The sequence below is a fragment of the Pipistrellus kuhlii genome, unplaced genomic scaffold, assembly GCF_014108245.1.
Source record: "Pipistrellus kuhlii isolate mPipKuh1 unplaced genomic scaffold, mPipKuh1.p scaffold_m20_p_12, whole genome shotgun sequence".
In the NCBI taxonomy this organism is placed as follows: domain Eukaryota; kingdom Metazoa; phylum Chordata; class Mammalia; order Chiroptera; family Vespertilionidae; genus Pipistrellus; species Pipistrellus kuhlii.
Genome location: NW_023425427.1, coordinates 29,641,847 through 29,662,743, shown reverse-complemented (window position 1 = coordinate 29,662,743; position 20,897 = coordinate 29,641,847). Strand labels below are relative to the sequence as shown.

At 38.3% G+C, this 20,897-nt stretch overlaps 1 protein-coding gene and 1 pseudogene across 14 annotated transcripts in view; both read right to left on the bottom strand.

Annotated features, from left to right (window-relative positions):
* TRPM3 (transient receptor potential cation channel subfamily M member 3) overlaps positions 1 to 20,897 on the bottom strand; it is a 663,453-nt gene that overhangs the window by 285,619 nt on the left and 356,937 nt on the right. The window lies entirely within an intron of this gene.
* Positions 11,662 to 12,475, bottom strand: LOC118716499 (annotated as a pseudogene).

Sequence of the window (20,897 nt, the reverse complement as noted above, 5' to 3'; positions counted from 1 at the left end):
AATGAAAGTTATTCCCATTAAAGACTTCGCCTTCCCCTCTCCACAAATGCCCCTCATACCTTCATAGGCTAAGCGTGGATGGTGTCATTTGACACCAATTCAATTACCTCCATACTGACAGCTTACACCAGTGGGAGAAACTTAATTTAGAGACACTAGGAAAATATATAACACACCTCAGATTTCCTTTCAGTCTTTCCAAAGATTTCTTGATTAAAATGGCCAAAAGGACAACATTAACCTCCTGACTTTTAAGATCAAAACAAATATCTTTTGTGGTTTTCAAGGACATGTTTATGCTCATTGTTTGGGCCCCATTCAATTGTTTTTCAGAGTGTGTGTGTGTGTGTGTGTGTGTGTGTGTGTGTGTGTGTGTGTGTTTGCTTTTAAAAGGTAACATGCCTAACTTAAAATTCTGTTTTGGAGTAGATCATGGGCATAGGTATTTTCCAAAAGCTCTTGGGTAATTCTTATGTGCAGCCAGAGTGGAGAAACACAAGGTATCCCTCCAAAATGTAGGTACACTTCATATAACTATTAATTCCAATGGGTTAAAGTTGAGCTATCAGCTGTAAAGTGTATATTCAATTTTTTTGGGGACACACCTATATTGTTTTCAAGGAAGTGAGAAAGCACAGGAGATTCTTTAATTTCTCAGGACCAAAGAGCCCCTGCCCCACCCTGCTAGTCTCTTTCCTGTCATTATGTTTTGCTACTTTTTTCATAGCATTAACTACCATTGAAATTATCTTCATATACTTGTATGTTACTTGTATATGGCCTCTCTCCTTTCCTAGAAATGTAAGTTCAAGTAAGCTTTGAACAATATAGTTGCTCTACATTTGTCAAATTAATGAACTCAAATCTATTAAACATCAACTTTTCATTTTACAATAACCAAAATACTACTACTATCTCCCATTCTAGATTGCTGTGATGCTTCAAGAAAATCATGTCCACTAACGTAGATAACATTTCTAGTGAAATGCCTAGAAATGTTATTCTATTACTATAAAACAAAACAGAAAGACACTGAATGTTTGGAACCAGAAAGAGAGAGAGAAGTTTGTGAATGACAAACTTTGTTGACCCTGAACTGGGAAGATCTGGGATTAACTCTGGTCAGAAAAATGAAGCAGTCATGCTTTTAGTCAGCATTAGTTACTGTGAGTACCTTGTGAACTAGGCAGCTATCTTATATTATATTATATCACTTAATCCTTAGGGTAATTCTTGATGTATTATTATTATTCTTGTTTTATTAGAGAGAGAATGGTAATTCACAGGTGTTAAGTTCCCAGGGAAGCATCACAGCATAGCGATAAGGACACTGAATCCATGGAGAGGCAGGTGAGTTAGAAACCTTGTTCCAATAGGGACTAGCCATGGGACCTCGGGCAGTTCCTCTCCATGCATCAGCTTCAGGGATGATAAAAAAAAAAACTGTAACTATGCGTTAGGGTTGTTAGGATGATTAAATGAATAACTATCAACATAGTGCTTAGAATACTGGCATAGAGTGGAAACTAATCATAAATGAGGATACTACACAGTGATGGGGAAACCAGAATTTTTAAAGCTATTAAAAGTTTATAAATATATCTTTTAAAAATATTTTTAAAATATATTTTATTGATTTTTTACAGAGAGGAAGAGAGAGGAATAGAGAGTTAGAAACATTGATGAGAGAGAATCATCGATCAGCTGCCTCCTGCACACACCCCACTGGGGATGTGCCCACAACCAATGTACATGCCTTTGACCGGAATTGAACCCGGGACTCCTCAGTCTGCAGGCCGACGCTCTATTCACTGAGAGAAATCAGTTTCAGCTACATATATCTTGATAGATTTCCACACACTGAACACATTCATGTAACCAGAATCCAGACAATGAAATATAATTTTAACCAGTACTTAGAAGCTCCCCTCATACCTGCTTCCAGTCATATCCTCACCTCCTCTGAAAAGTCTGACTTCTAACAATAGAATAGCCTTTCTGGATTTTGTAGTTTATGTAAAAGGTATCATACAATCTAGAACTTAAAAAAAATACATTTTATTGATTTTTTACAGAGAGGAAGAGAGAGGGATAGAGTTAGAAACATCGATGAGAGAGAATCATCCATCAGCAGCCTCCTGCACACCCCCTACTGGGGATGTACCTGCAACCAAGGTACATACCCTTTACCTGAATCGAACCCAGGACCTTTCAGTCTGCAGGCTGACACTCTATCCACTGAGCCAAACCGGTTTCGGCCAATCTAGAACTTATTGTATCTGACTTCTTCCGCTCAACATTGCATCTATGAAATCTATTCATGTTGCTGTGTGTAGATAAAAATCCTTTATTCTCATTGTTGTAGGGTATTCCATTTGTAAATTTACCACAATTTATATATTCTATCTACTGATGAGAGACATTTGAGTAGTTCCTAGATTTAAGCTTTTAACAATAGAACTGCTAAAACATTCAGCCAACGCTGTTGGTGAGCATGTATACTCATTTTTATTTGGTATATACCTGTAAGTGAAATTTCTGGTTCATCAGGTATGAATATAGTTGATTTCAGAATATAGCATAAAACAGAAAACAGTTGTAGAATAAATACTCTCATTGGCAAAGTATGGGATTTCACTTTTTGTGTCTTTTTTACTGTTTTGAGGAGGTATAGAAAGATATTTCACTGTGGTTTTACTGTGAATTTTCTTGGCAATTAATTAAATTAACCTGTTTATTGGGCATTTGCATATCTTCTTCAGTAAGTAACACCAATAGTTTTTCTAGCTCAAAAGTGTGTTCTCTATCTATCTATCTCTACTTTAAAAACAAAAACAAAACTCCCAAAAACTGTCTTTCCCCAAATCTTTTCACGGTATTGCAAGTCCTAATTTAGGAACCAAAGGTATTCACTATTTTTATTTGTATACACTTTTTCTTTTGTAATTTAGATAATTATCATCTGGTAATCCAGGGGACAAAGGGGGTTTACATAAAAAACATTTTTGTTTTTCCTTTTGTTGCCATTCAAAGTGAGATTAAAAACTTATCTTGGCTCCGCAGGCCAGCTCAGACCTCAGAGGATGGAGGAGGGGAAACAATGAAGAAAGCTGACCTACTTCTGGAGGCTCCATGACACCATTTACAGTGACTGCAGGTGCTTTCAAGGCATTCAGATCTGAAACTCAGCCAGGTGTGTGTGTGGAGGGGTAAGGGGCGGGAGGGGGGAGAGAAAGGAGGAGGAAGGCTGGGTATATGTGTGAAAATAATGACAATACAGAAAGTCTGTGAGTATTCTACAATATATTGGGAAACATAACATAGTTTTAAGACTTGTAAGTTTTACTTGCACTGTTAACTCATACAAATGTACCAGTTTCTATACTTCCTCCAAAATTTTTTGTAGTGAAACTAAGTAGAAAAGGTTACTATTATAAGTTATATCACTTGTAAAACACTTAAATTGTTCCTGCTTTTCTATTTATGAGGGTTCACAGGAATATCACCCAATCCCTTAAAATAATTTGAATTTATAAACAACAGATTTTTTTTTATCATTCAGGATACACATTTTAATTTCTTAATTTTTAAAAATTTTCTTGCCTTTCTGGTAGAACACTAAACTTCTCTTAATTCCCACAAATAGAGTTGCAGCTATGAATATATCTTTTTGGCTTATGTTCAAAGCACACAGCTTTTCTTCCCCTGGATTTGAAAGGAATTCCTTCCTTAAGAAGCTTTCTCAAATATATATTTTTTGAAATCATTATTTTTTTTTTAGTTTGGAAGAGTTGAGTAGGAAGATACAGTTTGGATCACCTGTGCCAATTTGAACACTGCTGCAAACAAAATACATGTTAAAGGTTCTAACTCCAGGCAGTCAGCCCTCTTCTGATCTTTCCTTGTCTTCCTCTCCATTGACACACTAAGCTTTAAAAACAAAGAGCCCCTTAAGGACTGCCATGTTTTTGGAGGCTAACATGCCCTCTGTTTTGTTACAGCTACAAGAATTTAACCTACAGCAACTGGGCTGTAGGTTAAAGATCAATGAGTCTATTCACAATTGAAGAGATTGTCTTCTGAAACATGGCTAGGGTAGTGGAGAGCCTATTAAGCAAACCTCACCCTTGTTAGGGATTTAGAATCAGCAAACAGAACTTCCACTGCTCACAGCATCTGTTATTCTGGCCACTATTCACTGTAGGTGGCCAACCTGCAAAGCAGTCTCTGCTCCTGGTGCACTCCCAGCATAACGCTGGGGCTGGAATCACCTGGACAGCTGTTCCTGAGCTACTGAAGCCATTTGTGCTATTGCCAAGAGTAGGAATCCATGCAGGGGGATGCTAACTATTTTGCTCCCCAGGTTTGGTTATATTACATTCTTACTACACACAGGCCTGATGCTGTGCTGATGCTGGAATTTTCTCTACGTTGTGTTGCTAGGGAGAGAGAGTGTAATGTCCTCAGCTTAAATTTTCATGACATCTCCTTGACTCAGCAATTATAGTGATGTTTGTTTGTTCATTCAGTTAGAATTTAAATACTTACTATAGGCTGAGCCCTGGGGAAATCATGGTCTATAAAATAGACATAGCCTATGGATTCACGGAGCTCACAGGCCAGAGGTGTAGGAGGTGGCAAGAAACGGTAGCCTATCAGATGTACATTTTACCAGAACGTCGGTGCTTTAAAGAAAATACATGACATGCAGTGATAGTGAATACTAAAGCTAGGGATCCAATTAGAATAGATAGAGTGGTCAGGGAAGGGCTTTCTGACTTTGCAGAACTGATAAGAACCACATGTAGCCGAAGCATAGCATTCAAAAGGGAAGAGAAAAACAAGTTGAAAATAAGGACTTATCATAACATGGTAACTGGACAGCACACAAAATGATTGCACTGAGCTATTTATCAAGATGTTGTTTATGATACTTAAAAGCTGGAAAAATAGCCTACATGTCTAACAATAGGGGATTGTTAAATTAAGGTTCATGCTTACAATTGAAAAGTGTGCACTTATTAAAAATAAGATAGAAAGGGATGGTAGTAATGTCTAGTGTTTCTGAATGTAGATTCTGGAGAAAAACTGCCCAGGCTCATACTGAGGTTCAGCCACTTTGCAGCTGTGCAACCTTGGGCAAACTGTATGACATCTCTACACTTTAGTTATTTTATCTGTAAAATGAAGACAATAAAAGAGAGGGCTATTTTGAGATTTGCATGGATTAATATATGTAAAGGACTAGGAAAAGGTTCTTTGTTGATGAAATAATATTATTGTCATTATCATCTATATTTGTTAACTGAGAAAGCTGGCCATTGTGAATTCTAAAATAAAGGCGATACAACTATACAAATAGTACGTCTAACATATCTTTAAAAAATCCTCCTACATAAAAATGACACAATATAATAGATAGTCTTAATGGTGTTCATATCTGGCTGATGATTTTAATTTAATTTTTTTTGTATTATTTGCATTGCAATTCTACAATTAGCCTGTATTACTTTGGAAGTCAGATAACTAATAAAGCAACTTCCCTTTTATAAAAGCTCATTTCTGTGCTTCCATTCCTAAAGTCTTCCAGTAAAGTGAGTTCAAAGCCTGTTTTTTACAGAAAGCATATTATACAGAATATAGAGGCAATAAAATAAGGTCATTTCTTTTCATGGATTCTCCTCCTTACTGTTTCATTCAACATTAAAAAGTACTTTCTTATAGGCTGAGAGAGAGGAAGGGAGAAGGAAAGAGAGAAAATACCAATGATGAGAGAGAATCATTGATCAGCTGCCTCCTGCATATTCCCACAACTGGGGATGGAGCCTGCAACCCAGACATATGCTCTTAGAGGAATCAAACTGTGACCTCCTGGTTCATGGGTCAATGCTGAATCACTGACCCACACCAGTCAGGCCCACAAGAATTTTTAAAACATGTAATATCCTACTTAATCAGGAGCACTGACCTCTTTTCCCTCTTTAGACTATAAAAAAAAAATTAGAAAAGATAAAAAGACAACAGCCAACATAACAATAATTGTCCAGTGTGAATGAATCAAATTTATACTTATTTTTTGTCAGATCCACAAAAAAATACATTTTTTGTGTGCTACAGAAGTTTAGTAATTAGCTCATGTGACCCATGGATGAAAAGGTTGAAAGTTGCTGTCCTAAACAATGTTGCTGTGTGTGGACAGCAGGGGATGTCCACAGGACTGCAGCTTAGATTAGAGGGAGGAAGTGAGACTGAAGATGTTGGAGAGACTGATTTTCTGGAAGGACTTCTCTGTTATGTCCGGAGGATTGAACTTAATCCTGAAGAAAATGAATGAGAAACCAATGAGGAATTTTAAGAAGATATATGATAATAATGAAATTTGTATTCGAATGAGTTATTAAAAAGAATGATACAGGTTTCTGGAAGAAATTCAACATTCTTTCATTTCATGGTAGGAATCCTCTTTCATCTGAGACATGGGAGTCACCGCCTGGCCAATCTAGAGTGGAGCCATGGGCAAAGTGATTTCTATTATAGATCCATATGAAACCTGGAAGCCCCTCGAATGTTAATTTGGCACTACGGTTTTGAAGAATGCTAAAGCAATTCATTTTGGCATGACTGATAAGATGTCTATATCTTGTTTACCAAAATTTAAAGATAAAAAAAAAATAGATTTGAAAGGCTCCTGGTGTGGTCATGATTTTTCTCTTCAATTGAGATGGCAAAGTCTATATGGTATTGCAATTTCAAGCAAACCCCTCTAAAGCTGCCTCATTTAAACAACTTAGAAAGCATGTAAGTAGCAAAATGACTTTCTTTTTAAGTAATGCCACAGTATACACACATTTAAGCTCATGATTTGTGGCCTCAAAAACCCTTTCACAGAAGTCTTTATTTGCTCTTAATAAAGAGCTGTCACAAGCTCACGGTATTATTTTTCACGTGGCTATAGTACATTTTTTTGTTGATCTATCATAAAAGGATGGGCAAACCTCCACAACATTTTCATGGATTTAATTGTGTGCTGCTCACAGAAGCACATCAGGAGAAGTTAAGTGGGTTAAGAACAAATAAAATTTAGACCACCTAGTATTACATGGATTACATGGGAATCCTTCAGAAAATGCATTTATTTTAAGGAACAAGATAATTCAAGTTGAGGCAATGATATGGAGGTCACCCCACAGTTAATGGGCAGACAGGTTACCAGGCATTAACCACAATGAAGAGAAGAGGAAAAGGCTAACATCATGACCTTATGAATTCACTGAAATTAAGAATATGAAAAGGTCTATTAAATCGTATCCAATCTTCCCACTGCATCAAAGTCTTTTCTTGCAGCACATCTAACTCCTGGTTTTATTTAATTTGTTCTTTAATTATTCAGCCTTCAAAGTTTCCTTCAATATATAAGAAAATATTCTGACTCAATCAACTTAACTTGTGGGTAACAACTGATAGATTTTGCATTTTAGGATTCAGTCCTTCACACGTTTAATTAATAATTATGTTTCAATGGGAGAATATGTAGAATGTCAATAATTAATGATGATAAACTTCTTGGGCAATTTTCATTTCCATATAATAAGTCTAAATCAAGAAACCAAATGACCAAGGTAATTAAAAAATATATAGTATTTGAGAGAACTCTGTTATCCTGTAAGCAATCAAATTATAGATCAGAGAAGCTTGTTATAAATGTTGATATATATATTACGTATGTAAAAGTTCAAGGGAAAAATAGGTACAACCCTAGGAAGTAAACAAACTCTATTAAAATATAACATTCAATTTAATTTAATTCTATTAAATTGCTAGCTCTTCCTCACTAAACACACTCTATAAACCAGACATATCATATCATTATAATCTTTTATAGAATTTCAGAAATAGGACAGAACATAAGCATTATTGTTTGCATAACTCAGGGGCAGTGAAGCTTATTGGTAATATTTCTGTTACAGTCTGTTCTTATGTCTCTGAAGTAACTTTCAGGAAAATACAGATTTTGCAGAGCAAAAGGAATTTCTTCTGGAAAGCCTGCTTGTTGTTTTCCTGCATCCTATTATGGTTCTACATGACAAGTGTTTTGGTAATGATAATGGAATTCTATTTAAACAAACCAACCTACTAATAAACATTCAAATGAGCCATCACTTGTTTCACTGCATTTCAGCCTTCTGGAATTTGTGATCAGTTCAACAAAGCTTTACTCTAAACTCCAAGGCTGCCTCTGTCCTGAAAATGGCTGTTCCCGGCAGACCACAATGTTCAAGGTCATGCAGTTCCCTGGTATCCAGGATCCAAGAAGGCTTGATTCCACCTCAGGAAAACAAATGCAATGCCAGGAACAGAAAAGCACCATTTTCCTAACCACCAATGAGCCCAAACTTCTTCCTTAAAAGATTTGCTTATTGTCTTTCAATTAAGACTTTAATCTCTGATGAACTTGTGGCACTCATGAAAGCTTATTTTTCTTTAGTAGCCAATTTTCATTGCTCATCTTACAGCCTGAAGCTATAGACAGGGGATGGTCTTGCTCCTATAACTGCAATTATGTTGAATTCCTAAATGTCACATAGGACAGCTTTTAGTGTGGAATTCATAATATAGCTCTAACTAGGGACTTTTGTAATGGCCACAAAGACTCTTGCTGGTGAGATTTCACAGAAATGAAATGAACAATTTCTAATGATTGCTCACATTACACAAGCAGAAGACTTGACATTAGGATAAAGATAATAAGGAAAATGTACAATTATCATGTTCATTTCAGACACTCTGATTGTCAGATTGTTTTTGAACTCCTCTCATGTTCTAGCTTTCTGATGGGCACTGAAATTTGAACATGAATAAGACATGGCCAATTTCTGGAAATGCTTAAAATCTATTCCCTTTAAGGTTGAGTAGAAATTCATCTGAAAGATTGAATAAGGGAGTGAGGAGGAAAAGGGAAAGATCTGAGGCCATGCAGGGAGCATCATTATTGGGGAAAATGGCAATAGCTCTCTGAGGCTGCAATGAAGAAAGCCTGTGGTATATCATTGGAGGTGAGTCTGTAACCAGTTGCTGAGAGGCCTAGTACAACGATGTGAAAAACGTTGGACTTTATCCAGAAAGTAAGGGTGAACCATTAAAGAAACTTTCAAGCCAGGAAGTGACAAGTGATAAGGCATTCACACCATTTTTTTCCCCCCTGCAACTCTGCCACGTGCTGGAAAATGATTTCTCTACAGACCCAAATAACATGGAAACAGCCTCAAAATTAGATGCTTCTTTTCTGGTGAAGAGAGTAGAGTGGCAAAATTTGAATGGTGGTCTACAGCTGTAGGACCCAAGATGTTTCGTTGCTACTCAGTAGAACTCACATAGCACAAATGAAAAACAAGGTTTCGGAGATACCCCGCCATTCTCTTTTATTTGCCTATGGTTAGGAGTTTGCCCGAGAATGTTTCATGTAATGGTCTTTCTCTTTCAGTGTTCCCACTTCTCAGGGTCACCTAAACAGGTGAGGCTCTGATGAGAAGCTACCATGTTAGCATCTGTGACGGAGACATGGTATCTGCAGACATTCTTTCAAAATGAAACCTACATCAGAATGAACCAGTCAGCCCTGGAGAAGATTATTGTGGGAATCTTCTAGTTTCAAAATACCGAACAAAACCCGGAAAAACAACAAACAAACAAACAAACAAACAAACCAAAAAACACCTCAATTAAAGTAACAATATGATATCATTTCCAGAAAGAATCTGAAATTGTCAAGCTTTTTAAAATTGTTTCTCATGAGCACATAAAGATTTTCTTTAGAAACAGAAAATCTATTTTGTTTTAGAATCCTAATTATGCATGCAGTTTTCCAACCCACTCTCAGCAGCATAAGAACGGGCCTTGGGCCTAGCGTACTTTCTTACCAAAAAGGAAATTAGAAGTGCCCATAGCCTGTGGAGGACTTATAACCTTGTGTGGAAATGTCTTTGTTTCAGGCTCAATGTATACTCCTTTGTTCTGCGTAAGTATATGCTTCATATGGCAACTGGCCAACTCCATTGCTATATCTGTCCCTTGTTGGGAGGGGACGGGGTCCTTTGTTCTGTGGCACAACTGGAGTGCATGGAGGCCAGCATGTGGCTGCTGGCTATGGGCAACTGGCATCTATTACTGAGGCTGGTCTTGCTCTGTTTCTTCCCTCTGTGAGTAAAGCGCTATTCCATCCAGTGTTTGATCACACTCTTTTCCTTGGTGACTCCAATACCAAGATGCAGTGGGCAGCAGTGTGCAGATTTCTCCCAATAGTAGACAATATATGCTCACTGCTCAACATGGATTTTATGCTAATTTTTAGGATATATTTTGTAGGCAACAATAATGGTATTATTCAAAACAAAGCAAGATTACTACAGAATTTGGATAAGAACCCAAGAGTTTAGGTCATATACTGGCCATTGCCCTTCACCAAATCTCAAAGGAAATCATACATTTACACCCTAAACTCCAATGCAGAACTCTCCAGGGAACTGGGCAGGGGCCCAGGTAGAACCCTTCTGGCCTAAAAGGATCCATGGAAAAAGATCTAGAGCCAGAGCCAACTGAGGGGCCACGGTGGCCAAGCCCAAATCTCTGATCTCAGCATGCTACTCCAAAGTTGTCATCCAAAGTCAGCTGAGAGCTCAGAGGAAGTCTAAAGAAACAACCTTTTCTGCAATGCCTTCTTCATAGGTCTTCTGAGGCCAAGGCATCAGGAACATCCCTGAAGAAATAGCATCCCCCAAAAGAAATACCAATAAGAGACCACATTTCTTCCAGAAAGAAGTGAACCACTTCCACTCTGAGTACAAAGGTCAGAAGGGAGCAGAAGAAACCGAAAGAAAACAAAGTGAGCTACTCCTGCTTAGTATATTATAAGGAAGTCCATGTAAAGAGAGAGACTGTGACAGTCTGTCTTCCCCCTTCCTTCTGTGCTGTGGACAATGAAACACTCCATCACCCCTATAACTCAGCGACCAATATAATATCTGTAAGCATGTCCACCAGGCCTCTTTGTTGATAAGAGTGAAATGCCTTAATTTTTACCCAATTTTTTAAAGCGAAGATATAAATGCATAGAGCAGCAATTTTCAACCTTTTTCATTTTATGGTACACATCAACTAGTTACTAAAATTCTGTGGCACATTAAAAAATATATGTTTTGCCAATATGACATACATAGGTACAATTTTGATTCATTCACACCAGATGGCTATTGTTGGGTTGGCTGTTGTCATTTTTTAACGGGAAAAAGGGGAAAGCGGTCAATGTCTCTGACTAGTCAAGTATTACATGTTTTTAAATTATTTTGTGGCACACTGATTGAAAATGAGGATTTCCAACTTCCTTTTACTAGGACCCCCTAAATTGCAGGAACATATTTTCTTAAGACTGATCTTTACATTATTATCAATAGTGATTAAGGGGCAAGTCTACTTTTGACATGTACCTTTTGTGTATTTTGAAGGACTTATTTATTAATATTGCAACTCCTAATCACTGAAATCTTTAAACTGTGGAAACAGGATAACATACCAGAATACAGGAATAAAGTCTCATTTCCCACTCTCAAATACCTCTGATGTAACGTTTGGAATCCTCCAAGTACGTGAATTTTGTGCATCAGACCTCTAGTTCATTATAAAAAAGCCACCATTCTGTTCAACTCCAGCAGTTTCCATCAGAAGTTCAATTGCCTTTTTGTTCCCAATTATACTCACTACTCGGCTATCAGATCTTTCTTTAGATCCTACAACCTGAAAGAAATTTCATCAGCCACTTTCTCCCAGAGAATCGTCCTCTGTGATCTCATTCTGGCTTTTATAGTTCATTTCTAGTCTGTCTCCGAGTCTGACTTTGTCAGGTCATTTCCTCTTGGTGACCTTGCCCATTTCCCTCTTCCTTAGAGCCCATTTTTCTTGCCACCACACATATATTCATCTATCTCTTTGTCTAATTCTTATGTCTGTTCTTGAAACTCCCTCTTGAGTTTCTTAACAAGTAACTGTAGGTCTCTGAGTGCCTGCTTTTGTCAATAGTGCCTTCCATTTCCAAGATACCAAGTTTAGCAACGACTGCATCTTGATTCTGCTCCTGCAGCAAGCACCCCACATGTTGTTAACCTTCTCCCCTCCAGAAGAAAGGCCATTTCTGGCTGCTCTGACCAAATGGAAAAGGCTCTGGTTTGAGAGGGGAGTTTAACACATTTCTGTTGATGGTATCATCTGAATCGGAAAAACTCTCTCTTCTCCTGAGTCCACGCCTTCCATAGGACGGCATTGTGATGCTGGGGCACAGGCTGCTGCAGGGCCTTGGAAGGGCCTTGCTTCCCTGTCCCCACCTAGTGCTTTTGGCACCTGCATTAGGCTGTCCCTGGGCAGAATCTCATGTCAAATCCAAGTCCGAAAGCTGCCCATCTTCCACGTCACCTGCCTCCTATGCCATGTCCCCAGGTGTGGCATGGCAAGTTAGGATTGAAGTTTTACTTTTAACGCAAATGCTTTTTATTTATTTTTAAATTTATCTTTATAACTGAAAGTATTACAGATGTTCCCTTTTTGTCCGCCCCATTGATCCCCTCCAACCTGTCCTCTCCCAGGTCTTCACCACACTACTATTGTCTGTATCCATGGATTATGAATATATGTATATAAGTTCTTTGGTTCACTGCCTGACTCCTGCCTTCCCTCTGAGATTTGTCAGTCTGTTCCATGATTCTATGTCTCTGGATCTATTTTGTCCATTGTTAATTTTATTCATTAGGCTTAAACCACACTTGTGAGTAAATGCAGTGATAAAGTCAACTTAAGAGCAGAACACTTGACCCGTTTAGATCTAATAAGCATTAATGAAGCATCTGCCTGCTTAGGGATTCTCTTCACTGAGGTGGAAAGTGTTCTGGGGTCAAAAGGGCTGAATTCAAACTCCAGCTTCGCCACTTAGTGGTTGTGCAACAATTATGTTTTGGGGTAATATCTTGCAAATCCTTCCTTTTCACACTTGATTTTGAAGAATATGACAAATGGAATAGTCTAATTCTTATGTCTGTTCTTGAAACTCCTGCTAAGTATTTAAATTACTTAGCAGAGTGTCTGATTCACAGTTGGTCAATAATTACTCATTCCTCTCAGTTTCTCTAAACCTTGAAGTAGCTGGCCTGCTCACCTTTCCTCTAATTTTCCACAACTTCATCTTGTCTGTGGTGTTTAGACAAACATCATCAATAAGAAGAGGTGGAACATTTTACATTTAGGAAACAGGCTTTAATATAAAAGTCCCCCTCCAGTTCTCTAGGCTCTTGCCAAGCTTTTGGCTCTGTAAAGGAATGTTGTGTAAAAAAGATCGTGCTTCACCTTTAAAATTCTCTTCCCCAGAGATATTCTCTGGGTGCATAGGGAAGAGGGTTTAACAACCAGAGATCAGGAACAGCATGCATGAGACACCTAACTAGACATGGAGCCTTGTGTCTTCCAAAGTACAGAAGGGACATCAGGTGGCAGGAGATCACTGACATGAAGTCATCTTCCTCTTGGGATCTCCCCCCGATTACCACCGTAACTACTATGTGACTCCAGGGTCCCAAGCATGGAAAACGTGTTCAAAAAGCATAGGCTGCTACTGCTTTGCAGACTGCTCAGTTTTCTGAATGGGTGAGGGACTCTTTAAAGGTACCAAACATGAGTACAAATTCATTAGAGGTTATCTCCTTTGATAATAAAAATACTCTAATATTTTTAAGTACAAATGCCTTATTATATTGCATAGTCATTACTTTTTATGCATATGTTTCTCTCAATATAGTGTATTTCTGATGCTCCATCCCCTGAATTGCCTGCTTTTGTCAACAGAGATTTAATGCTATGATATAATAATGATGATGATAGTAATAAACACAGACTTGACTTGTCCTCTTTGGGACCCTCCCCTTCCGAAGTCTGGGTACTCTTGATGGCTGACGGGCACAATGTTCTTGAATGAATGAAATGGGAAGTGTTACTTTCTAATGAAAAAAAAAAAAGTGAAAAGAACTAAGTAAAAAAGAGAGGCATGTTCAGTTGGCAGTCAAAGAACACATTCTCCCAGAAAAGACAGCCCTCTGCCAAGTTTTTGGCTTCTGTTTGTTGTTGCTTAAAAGGTAAACAGAATTAAGAAAGAAAATAGCAAGTGTTTAAAAGCACAGCTGAATATTTATGTTTTCCCTCAGAGACTTCTGGGCTCATTTCTGGGGCTCTGTCTTTGCTGAACATCATATAGTTAAAACACCACCAAAATCACACCTTTTGCCTTGGAAACAGGGAAATATTTCATTTCATAATGCGCATCCCTTCAGACTGTGTTGTAAGTCCTCAGAGTCTGAACACCAACATGATACTTTTCTCTCCCAATGTAGAAAACACGTACTTTTCTGAAAATCCCATGCAATCAAGTCTTAGTAGGCAGCCATCTGATCCGTCTTGGTTGCTTTACCCTAGATAAGCAACTATATGCCAGATAAGCAATTCTACAGATGACAGGACCCCCAGATGAGTTGCTAAACCATTTGGCCTTGCTCTCTCCTGAACTATCTGAATTTGTTTTTCCAGAGAGGCAACTCCAGCCTTCGCCTGTATATTCATGAGAACTCCCCTAAAAAATATCTTGGTCCACTGCAAATCTGCTAACTCATTTGATGCTTGGGCTTCCATCTTTTCCACCCTCCTAATTTTACACCCATGTTGAACCATAGCTACACCTACTTCCAGTAAAGTAGTGTCTGAACCACTGTGTGTGACAGATATTTCAAATTCTGAACACTGTGGAAAGGGCAAACGACAGAGAGGAAGAGTTAATGGACAGCATCTCAACTCTGCTCTGCACACCACTCAGGCCTGTTGTTAATCAAATCACTTCTCCTGGCTGCTCCCACATGATGGTCCCTGACATCCTTAGTAACAGTTTCTAAAGCTCAGTGCCACTTGCATAATTGCCCATCACAGATTACTTTTTTTTTCATCTCCTTAAGAATGGAGACTCCTTTGGGACACCTAGAAGGTTGTCTGGAGAGGTAGTTCCCAGTTCTCCCAAGGCCTGATACTGATTCCTCAGAAACCAAAACACTTCCATATTACACCTGCTCATCAGGAACCCTGGGTGGCAGGAAACTCTTGGGCCTCTTCAGGTGGCTGCTTCCCCATGGCTAAGCAAATAACTACGTAGAACAAACTGAGGCCATATCCCCAAGTACAAATGTGGGTGGGCATGTGGGTGGTCTCTCTCTCTCTCTCTCTCTCTCTTTCTCTCTCTCTCTCTCTCTCTCTCTCTCTCTCTCTCTCTCTCTCTCTCTTCTCTCTCTTTCTCTCTCTCTCTCTCTCTCTCTCTCTCTCTCTCTCTCTCTCTCTCACACACACACACACACACACACACACACACACACACACACAGGTCCCCTTCCATCTATACTTTTCTGACCATTGCTCTGTCTTTTACTTCATGCTTTGCTCATGTCACTCTTCAGACTGAAATGGTCAATGGTCTCATGTTGTGCAGGATAAACCTCAAAGTCTACACTCCTCAATATAGTGCTGACTTGAAGTTTACAGAATCATGTATCCCCACAGATGACCAGCTTCTAATTCCCCAGAACCTGTGACTATGTTACCTTACCTGGCGGAAGGGACTTTGCAGATGTAATTAAGTTAGTTTAGAGATGAGAAAAAGAACTATTGCTTATTCCAGTGAGGCCAATATAATCACAGAGCCCTTATAAAAGGAAGACAGGAGGATCTGAGAATAAGACGATTAGATATAAGCAGAGATTGCAGTGATGTGCTCTGAAGATGAAGAATGGGGCCATGGGCCAAGGAATGCAGGTGGCCTCTGGAAGCTGGGAAAGTTTAGGTGAGATTCTCCCCCAGAGCTCTGCCGACTCCTTGATTTTAGCCCCTAAGCCCCATTCTGGACTTCTGACCTACAGAACTACTAGATAATGGATATGTGTTGTCTTAAGCCACTAAATTGGTGGTAATTTGTTACAGCAGCCATAGGAAACCAACACATTCACCTCTAACCTATGTGTCCTCATCTTTTGAATTCTTGGTGAAAGCCATGTTTTCTCAGCCAGGGTGTTTCAGTCAACTCTGCAGACCCTGTTCATCCTCCAGGAGTGCCTTTGGTCCCACCTCTTTTCTGACCAAGCAGTTTCTGCTTTCTCTGGAAGCTCTAGTAATTAGTCAAGACCACCTTAGATCCTCTTACTCACAGGCAGTATTATGACATTTCTGCTACTTTGAACTAATATTTAACTTTCTGTGGTTACATTTTTGTCCTCCACCCCAAGTAAATTTCAAGTACTCTGAGAAAGGGATTGATGTCATATCATTTTCTTGTTTTATCCACAGTCCCTAGCATGGTGTGGGAAAAAGGCACTAAATAAGTATTTGTTGGTTTGGTTTTTGTAAACTGAGAAATACTCAAAAATGCTATATAAGAGGATTTATTATATGTAATAATCCAAATAGCTCCTCTTACCAGCATTCTCAGGATTAAACTTGACAGAGGTTTTACATAGAGCCTCTCTAGATTTCTGAAGGAGCATCATAGGATGATTCTAGAGGGCTGTGATTATTGGACAATAATGGAAAATAATAAAATAGGTAAAAATAAAAAGAGATGGCAGTAGAACTAGAGAGGGCACTAAAGTCCCCTAAGGCATTTTCCCAGATAACATGACATGCTCAAGTGCACATGTAACATCAATAAGATAGATTTGGGTTTTAAATTTTAGTGCTTTTAATGAGGCATTTTTGTGGCCTATGTCCTCCAAACTCTATTAAAAAAATAGACACTGAGGACATTTCCTAGTAAGTTTGGAGGGGAGAGTGTTAATAGACTTGACTATTATTTTTTTAAGCCAAGAACCTCTCCAATGGCAAGTTGAAATCTATAAGTGATAAGCTTTCCTACAGAACTACAGTAAGAGAGGCTAGGATCTGCCTGCATCAGGTGACTCCACATCGGCAGTTAACAATCCTGTTGTTCTGGAGACAAATGCCCAGGTTGGAATCCTCACACCATCTCTTCTTGGTGGGGTAAAATTTCAAGCCTTTCTGGCTCATCTCTACAATGGGGATAATATGATATCTTCCTCATTCGACTGTAATGACAAGTCAATGAGCTAATGTATGTGAGGTGTTAAGTAGAATGCCTGCCATGTAATGAGCCCTCAGAAAAGATTAGTTGTAATTATTATCTCTGAAAACCTGCTTGGGTCACCTCTGGGATCTTTTGGGGCACAAACCAATGGAGCCTTCTTGGAAATGAATAAAGGAACTGCTCTCCACTCCACGGTAGAAAATAGCATAGAGAAGAGAAGATTTAAACGCCAGGGTTATGGGCCATTTTAAACCACAGACCTCAAGGCAAAGTCAGGTCTATTAAAGGTCCCCAGATTCATTCCATTTGTTGCCACCAGCATTTCCGTGTATGTACACACTGCTTGGGCCCACCAAACTAGGTAGGATAAAACAGTCACCTTTCCTGGTAAATGGTTGGGCCCCATAACTCCAGCGTCATGATCACAACCACACGGTACAATGGGCATTTCCCCCATTTTACAGATAAAGAAACGCATCTCAGTGAAAGAAGACAGACACCAAACAATACATATGATTTGATCCCATAAGTATAAAGAGGGTTCAAGACTTAACTGTAGTGTTGGAAGTCGAGAGAGTAGCTACTCTGGAGGAGAGGTGATTGGGGGAGGCCCAGGAGGGGATTCTGGTGACCCAGGAATGGTCCATGCCTTGATTTGGGTGGTGACTATGCAGATTTCTTTTGGTGATAATTCATCAGCCTATATATAGATATTCTCTGGTAGTTTCTTCTTTGGGTTAAGAGGTTTCTGACCTGTTTTAAATATCACAGTGCTTTTTGGCAAATCAGTGAATACAGTGATTTCTCAAAGAAAAATGAAATTTCTATTCACCTAGTGGTGTCACTCTGAAGTAGTATAGTCTTCCCAAGTATATGCCATCATTATTTTTTATTCTTATTATTTATTCTAATTATGATTATATATATTTTTCTGTATCTCCTAATCTATAAATCCTAGGATTAGAGAGTGTATACCTGGTACCTGAAACAGAGAATAGGCTCAAAGTGGCTTGAGTGAATGAATGCTTAAATTAATGAATAAGTTAACAGAGAGGAAATAGAGTAACAAGAGTTTAAAAAACTATTGGTAAATGACAGAGGCATTTTGGTCAATCTTACCATCCTTGCTGTTTTCCTTGTGATAACACTAAATTTAGGACCCTGTGCATAAGATAGAAATAATATTCTGGTTAAAGAGCTCATATACAAATTTCTAGTCATTTTCTGAATGGATGTGAATTATGATAAATAATTTTGAATCAGAGACACAGGTATAATTCCTATCCTTCACTACTTTTTATAAATCACACTGGGATTTGAATAATGATTAACCACAGGGTTTCAAATCAACCACCTTTTGCATTCCAAAGATTCTACTGAGGTGTCTAGGTCTATTTTTGACAATCATGAGGATGTCTAACCCTTTCCTATTAGATGAAACAGCAGAAATTAACAGCAACCTATGTATCTTTGCCTAATTTTAATTCTGTCTGTATCATAATGAGCACCATGTTAAGCTTGTGGTAGTTTCTAAGTCAATGAACAAGTAGCTGGTACAATCTCTTTGTACCCATACCCATTGTTGGTGATCTCATTACTCTAGTCTAACTTATCCTCTTCTATTCAGCTCCAGCTTATCCAAGGACAGCTACAGTATCATAGTCTCACACAATTCTTTATTGATTTATTTTTGAAATTCACAGTAAAGTGGCTTCTGCAAGGTTTCCTTTAGAACATAAAGTATTTCCATTGGTGCTATAGTCATTTGCAAGAGCATCACTGAGCATATTTATGATATTTTAAATTGAGTAAACACTGTACTAAAACCTACTTTAATAAGGAGTCCCTGATAATAAATAATGTGCTAAGTTTAAAAACTATCTAGACACACAGGAAGGAGAGTACTTTTTTTTTTTTTTGCAGTTGTATTGTTTTAAAAAAAGTTATGTAAGAAATTTAAATGTAAGTCTATGTCCCAATTTAGAAGACTCAAACTTAATACCTGTTTTGGACAAATAAATTTTTTGTAATTGTGAATCCAGGATTGGATCACAAAAGAAAAAAAAAGAGAGAAGAAAAACAAAGGGGAGTAAAAAGAAATAAAACTGTTTCTCCTGAAATTTCAATGAGAAAATGTGGCTTTTCTTTTAAAATGGTGGTTTTCTCACAAATTTTACTCCAGACCTATTCAACTCAGTCAAATGTGGGACATTTTAATTCTGTATAATCCCTGTTTCTTAGAGACGACTCCAGAAGCCCCAGTTCCTTGGGGACAGTCAGTACAAGGCAGGCCAGAGAACAGAGGGATCCCTGTGGGCAGGAGGAGACTGAGGATGGGGAAGACTGTGAGAGAAACCTTGACCTGGATTTGAGTAGGTCGAATGTGGATGGTAAGACAAAACTCTAAAAATGCCTTTTATTTTAAAAAATATACACAAGTAGGCAAAGCCCTTGTGTAGAATGAGAAGTTAAACACATTTTTTTGACTCAAAGAAACTTTCTGCACTTTTACTATGATTATACAAATGTGAGTCATCACACCACTCTAAATGAAGGACTTCATGTGTATTAACATTTCTCAACGTGCGTTCTATGGGAAGCTTCAGATGCTAACAGGTAAACTCTAAATAAAGAGGTTCTATGGTCAAAATATTTGGGAAAACCCCTTATTAAATAACCGTTCCTTTTTAGCCTCAAATACTTCTCAGCATCATTATGATACAAATGTGCACTGAGAATCTCCACAAGGGGGATATATTCAAATGCCTTGTAGCATAAATCTTCTCTTCGGACAAGTCAAAGTTTCCACAATGTGCTGTGAGAAACACTGATTCACCTTATGTCATGTGAACTCCACAAAAACCAAGCTAGTATTATATATATGTATCCCATATCTATCTATCTATCTATCTATCTATCTATCTATCTATCTATCTATCTAATTATATATATAAAGCTTGTGGTCATTACACCATCACGCTGTAAAAACCAATCAGTAGGAAACTGCTTGTGTGACAGGCATATGTGGATGGGTGGGGAACTGATGTTGCATCTGCGTGGGCGATGGCAGGGACTTGACCAGGAGGTGCATGAGGGAGTCCCTAGGTCAGACTCCGGGACTCAGGGCCGTGGCAGATCAGAGGCAGGGTCCCGGGTCTCGCGCAATTTTATGCACTGGGTCACTAGTATTTATTTATACATATAATTTTTCGGAATAGTGTTTGATAGATATTTAATGGCAACTATTTCTATTCTAAGGTAACACAGCTAGCACATGTTATAGCTTAGTCTTGAAACCAGGTCTGTAGATCTCTACACTGTACAGTAAAATCAGTATCTATGTGGAAAATGGTAAAACCAGGGTATCCAAGATGTGCCCTGAGCAATTTGAGCTTTATCATCAGAGAGAGCTGTGTCTAATCCCAGTGAAACCAATCATTTACTGAATGCCTAGTTAACCTCTCCAAAGCTCAATTTCCTCATGATTTATATGGGGATGTTAGGACCTGTAGCATAAGGCTGTCATGAAAATTAGAGCTAATGTATATAAAATGTTCCTATCATGTGACTCTTACAAAATGGTAATTTTCACTAATAAAAATAAATGAAGCTTGTTAGGGTCATATCAAGAGTATTGGGGTAGACCCCAGGATCCTGAATCCAAATCTTGCTTGTCTTCTACTATGTCAAAGCTGCATCAGAATCCCGTTAGGAAAAAGGCAAATTAAGATTACTT